This window comes from Delphinus delphis, chromosome 2 (genome assembly GCF_949987515.2).
Source record: "Delphinus delphis chromosome 2, mDelDel1.2, whole genome shotgun sequence".
Classification (NCBI taxonomy): Eukaryota; Metazoa; Chordata; class Mammalia; order Artiodactyla; family Delphinidae; genus Delphinus; species Delphinus delphis.
The window spans coordinates 94,346,572-94,353,018 of NC_082684.1; positions in this window are offsets into that span (position 1 = coordinate 94,346,572).

A 6,447-nucleotide genomic window follows, 5' to 3' on the forward strand; every position below is an offset into this window, starting at 1 on the left:
TCTATTTTATGTCTAATAGTTTGTATCTGTTAATCCCATATTCCTAATTTGTCCCTCCTTCCCCCCCCTCCCCTTTGGTAACCCTAAATTTGTTTTCTATGTCTATGAGTCTGTTTCTGTTTTGTATATACATTCATTTGTATTATTTTTTAGAATCTACATATAAGTGATATCATATAGTATTTGTCTTTCTCTGACTTACTTCACTAAATATAATATTCTCTAGGTCCATTCATGTTACTATAAATGTCAATATTTCATTCTTTTTTAATGGCTGAGTAATATTCCATTGTGTATTCCATATTTTCTTAAGCCAATCATCTGTTGATGGGCACTTGTTTGTTGCAGTGTTTTGGCTATTATAAATAGTGCTGCTATGAACTATGGAGTGCATATATCTTTTTGAATTAGAGTTTTCGTTTTTCCAGATGTATACCCAGGAGTGGGATTGCTGGATCATATGGAAGCTCTATTTTTAGTTTTTAAAGGAACTTTGTAGTGTCCTCCATAGTGGCTGCACCAATTTACATTCTCAGCAACAGTGCAGGAGGGTTCCCTTTTCTCCACACACTCTCGAGCATTTATTATTTGTAGACTTTTTTTTTTTTTTTTTTTTTTGCTGTATGCGGGCCTCTCACTGTTGCAGCCTCTCCCGTTGCGGACCACAGGCTCCAGACGCGCAGGCCCAGCAGCCATGGCTCACGGGCCCAGCCGCTCCATGGCATGTGGGATCTTCCCGGACCGGGGCACGAACCTGTGTCCCCTTCATCGGCAGGCGGACTCTCAACCACTGCGCCACCAGGGAAGCCCTTGTAGACTTTTTGATGATGGCCATTCTGAGCAGTGTGAGGTGACACCACATTGTGGTTTTGATTTTTGCATTTATCTAATAATTACTGATGTTGAGTATCTTTTCATGTGTCTGTTGGCCATCTGTGTGTCTTCTTTGGAAAAATGTCTGTTTGGGTCTTCTGCCCATTTTTTTGATTGGGTTGTTTGTTATTTTGATACTGAGTTGTATAAGCTGTTTGTATGTTTTGGATATTAACCCCTTTTTTTATTTGCATCACTTGCAAATATTTTCTTCCATTCTATATGTTGACTTGTCATTTCGTTCATGGTTTCTTTTGCTGTGCAGAGGCTTTTTTAGTTTGATTAGACTCGTCTAAGAAAATACTGCTACAATTTATGTCAGAGAATGTTTTGCCTCTATTCTCTTCTAGAACTTTTATGGTTTATATTTAGAGTTTTAATGTCTTATATTTAGGTCTTTAAGCCATTTTGAGTTTATTTTTGTATAAGGTGTGAGAGAATGTTCTAATTTCATTGATTTACAAGTAGCTGTCCATCTTTCCTAACACCACTTGTTGAAGAGACTGTTTTTTCTCCATTGTATATTCATGCCTCCTTTGTCATAGATTAATTGACCTTAGGTGCATGGGTTTACTTCTGGGCTCTCTATCTGTTCCACTGATCTCTATATGTCTGTTTCTGTGCAAATACCACACTGTTTTGAATACTGTAGCTTTGTAATATAATCTGAAATCTGGAGGGGTTATGCCTCCAGCTTTGTTCTTTTTCCTCAGGATTGCTTTGGCAATTATTGGCCCTTTGTGATTCTGTATAAATTCGAGAATCATTTGTTCTAATTCTGTGAAAAATATCATAGATATTTTGATAGGGATCGCATTAAATCTGTAGATTGCTTTGGATGGTATGGCCATTTTAACAGTATTAATTCTTTCAATCCAAGAGCAAGGGATATCTTTCCATTTCTTTTAATCATCTTTAGTTTCCTTTATCAATGTTTTATTGTTTTCAGCTTATTTGTCATTCATCTCCTTGGTTAAGTTTATTCCTAGGTATTTTGTGGGGGGGTGTGATTTTAAATAGGATTTTTTTTTTTTTTTTACTCTCTCTTTCTGTCATTTCATCGTTAGTGTAAAAAAATGGAACAGATTTCTGTATATAACCTTGTATCCTACTACCTTTCTGAATTCATTCATTAGTTCTAATTGTTTTTGTGTGAAGACTTTAATTCTCTCTGTACAGTGTCATGTCATCTGCATATGGTGACAGTTTTACATTTTCCCTTCCAATTTGTGTACATTTTATTTCTTTTTCTTGTCTGATTGCTGTGGCTAGGACATGTAACACTGTGTTAAATAGGACTGGTGAGAGTGGGCATACTTGTCTTGTTCCTGAATTTAGTAGGAATACTTTCAGCTTTAGTAGGAATGCTTTCAGCTTTTCACTGTTGAGTGTTATGTTGGCTGTGGGTTTGTCGTAAATAGCTTTTATTATGTTGAGGCATGTTTCCTCTGTTCCCACACTGGTGAGAGTTTTAATCATGAATGAGTGTGGAATTTTGTCAAATGCTTTTTCTGCATCTATTGAGGTGATCATGTGGTTCTTGCCTTTTCTTTTGTTAACGTGGTGTGTCACATTGATTTTTGTATGTTGAACCATAATTGCAACACTAAAATGAATCCAACTTGATCATGGTCTATGATCCTTTTTATGTATTGTTGGATTCAGTTTGCTAATATTTCGTTGAGGATTTTTACATCTGTATTCATCAAAGATATTGGCCTGTAGTTTTCTTTCTTTCCTTCTCCCTTCCTTTCTCCCTCCCTTTCTTTCTTTCTTCCTCCCTTCCTTCCTTTATTCCTTTCTTTCTTTCTTCCGTTCTTCCTTCCTTCCTTCCTTCCTTCCTTCCTTTCTCCCTTTCTCCCTTTCTCCCTTTCTCTCTTTCTCTCTTTCTTTCTCTCTTTCTTTCTAGTTTTGATATCAGGGTGATGGTGGCTTTATAGATGAATTTGGGAGTATTCCCTCCTCCTCAGGGTTTTGGAATATTTTGAGAAGGATTGGTACAAGTTCTTCTCTGTATGTTTGGTAGACTTCTCCAGTGAAGTCATCCAGTCCTGGATTTTTGTTTGCAGGGAGTTGTTTTTTTTTCTTTTTCTTTTTAAAGATTCCATTTCACTTCAGGTGATTGGCCTTATCAAACTATCTATTTCTTCTTGACTCAGTTTTGGCAGGCTGCATGTCTCTAGAAACTTGTCCATTTCTTCTAGGTTGTCCAATTTGTTGGCATATAATTGTTCATAGTATTCTCTTATAATTATTTGTATTTCTGTGGTATCAGTTGTTATTTCTGCTCTTTCATTTCTTAGTTTGTTTGGGTCCTCTCCCTTTTCTTCTTGGTGATCCTGGCTAAGGGTTTGTCAGTTTTATCTTTTCAAAAAACTAGCTCTAAGTTTTATTGATCTTTTCTATTTTTTTAATTTTAATTTTATTGGAGTATAGTTGATTTACAACATTGTGTTAGTTTCAAGTGTACAGCAAAGTGATTCAGTTATACCTATGCACATATTCATTCTTTTTTAGATTCGTTTCTCTTATAGGTTATCACAGAATATTAAGTAGAGTTCCCTGTGCAATACAGTATGTCCTTGTTGGTTACCTATCCTATGTATAGTAGCGTGTGTATGTTCATCTCAAGCTCCTGATTTATCCCTCTCCCCCGTGTTTCCCCTTTGGTAACCATAAGTTTGTTTTCTATATCTATAAAAATGTTTCTGTTTTGTAAATAAGTTCATTTGTATCATTTTAAAAATTAGATTCCACATATGAGTGATATCATGTAATAATTGTCTTTCTCTGTCTGACTTATTTCACTTAGTATGATAATCTGTAGGTCCATCCATGTTGCTGCATATAGCATTATTTCATTCTTTTTTATGGCTGAGTAATATTCCATTGTATATATGTCCACATCTTCTTTATCCATTCCTCTGTTGATGGACATTTATTGGCTATCGTAAATAGTGCTGCAGTGAACATTGGTGGCCACGTATCTTTTCAAATTATGATTTTCTCCAGATATATGCCCAGGAGTGGGATTGCTGGATCATATGGTAGTTCTGTTTTTAGTTTTTTAAGGAACCTCCGTACTGTTCTCCATAGTGGCTGCACCAATTGACATTCCCACCAACAGTGCAGGAGGCTTCTCTTTTCTCCACACCATCTCCAGCATTTATGATTTGTAGACTTTTTGATGATGGTCATTCTGAGTGGTGTGAGGTGGTACCTCATTGTAGTTTTGATTTGCATTTGCTAATAATTAGCAATGTTGAGCATTGTTTCATGTGCTTTTTGGTCATCTGTATGTTTTCTTTGGAGAAATATCTACTTAGATCTTCTGCCCATTTTTTGATTGCGTTCTTTATGTTTTTTAAGCTGCATGAGCTCTTTGTATATTTTGGAAATTAATCCCTTGTCGGTCACTTAGGTTGCAAATATTTTCTCCCATTCTGTGGGTTGCCTTTTCATTTTGTTTATGGTTTCCTTTGCTGTGAAGAACTTTTAAGTTTAATTAGGTCGCATTTGTTTATTTTTGTTTTTATTTTCATTACTTTAGGAGGTGGATCGAAAAAGCTCTTGCTGAGATTTATGTCAATCAGTGTTCTGCCTATAATACTCTAAGAGTTCTATAGTGTCTGGCCTTACATTTAGGTCTTTAATCCATTTTGAGTTTATTTTTGTGTATCGTGTTCTAATTTCATTCTTTTACATGAAGCTTTCCCATTTTCCCAGCACCAATTATTGAAGAGGCTGTCTTTTCTCCATTGTATATTCTTGCCTCCTTTGTCATAGATTAACTGACCATAGGTGTGTGTTTTATCTCTGGGCTTTCTATCCTGTTCCATTGATTTATATGTCTGTTTTTGTGCCAGTACCATACTGTTTTGATTACTTTAGCTTTTTAGTATAGTTTGAAGTTAGAAAGCCTACTTCCTCCAGCACTGTTTTTCTTTCTCAAGATTGCTTTGGCTAGAGTCTTTTGTGTTTCCACACAAATTTAAAAAATTTTTTGTTCTAGTTCTGTGAAAAATGCCATTGGTAATTTGATAGAGATTGCATTGAATCTGTAGATTGTGGGTAGTACAGTCATTTTGACAATATTGATTTTTCCAATCCAAGAACATGCTATATCTTTCCATCTGTTTGTGTCATCTTCGATTTCTTTCATCAGTGTCTTATAGTTTCCAGAGTACAGGTCTTTTGCCTCCTTACATAGGTTTATTCCTAGGTATTTTATTCTTTTTGATGCAATGGTAAATGGGATTGTTTCCTTAATTTCTCTTTCTGATCTTTCATTGTTAGTATATAGAAATGCAACAGAGTTCTGTGTTTTAATTTTGTATCTTGCAACCTTACCATCTTCATAGATGAGCTCTAGTAGTTTTCTGGTAGCATCTTTAGGATTTTCTATGTCATGTCATCTGCAAACAGTGACAGTTTAACTTCTTTTCCAGTTTGGATTCATCTTATTTCTTTTTCTTCTCTGATTTCCATGGCTGGGACTTCCAAAACTATGTTTATAAAAGTGGCAAGAGTGGACATCCCTGTCTTGCTCCTGATCTTACCAGAAATGCTTTCAGCTTTTCACCATTGAGTATGATGTTAGCTGTGGGTTTGTCATAGATGGCCTTTATCATGTTGTGATAGGTTCCCTTTATGCCCACTCTCTGGAGAGTATTTATCATAAATGAGTGTTGAATTTTTGTTGAAAGATTTTTCTGCATCTATTGAGATGATCATATGGTTTTTATTCTTCAATTTGTTAATGTGGTGTGTAACACCGATTGAGTTGCAAATATTGAAAAATCTTGCATCCCTGGGATAAATCCCACTTGATCATGATGTATGATCCTTTTAATGTATTGTTGGATTCAGATTGCTAGTATTTCTTGAGGATTTTTATGTCTATGTTTATCAGTGGTATTGGTCTCTAATTTCTTTTTTGTGATATCTTTGTCTGGTTTTGGTAGCAGGGTGATGGTGGCTTCATACAATGAGTTTTGGACTATTCCTTCCTCTGCAATTTTTTGCAATAGTTTGAGAAGTATAAACGTTAACTCTTCTCTAAATGTTTGATAGAATCCAGCTGTGAAGCCGTCTGGTCCTGGACTTTTTGTTGTTGTTGTTGGAAGTTTTTAAATCACAGTTTGAGTTCAGCACTTGCAATTGATCTGTTCATATTTTCTGTTGCTTCCTGGTTAAGTCTTGGGAATCCATACGTTTCTAAGAATTTGTCCATTTCTTCTAGGTTGTCCATTTTATTGGCATATTGTTGCTTGTAGTAGTCTCTTATGATCCTTTGTATTTCTGTGGTGTCTACTGTAACTTCTTCTTTTTCATTTCTAATTTTATTGATTTGAGCCCTTTCCCTTTTTTCTTTCTTTCTTTCTTTCTTTTTTTTTTTTTTTGCTGTACGTGGGCCTCTCACTGTTGTGGCCTCTCCCGTTGCGGAGCACAGGCTCCGGACGCACAGGCTCAGCGGCCATGGCTTACGGGCCCAGCCGCTCCGTGGCATGTGGGATCTCCCGGACCAGGGCACGAACCCGTGTCCCCTGCATCGGCAGGCGGACTCTCAGCCAC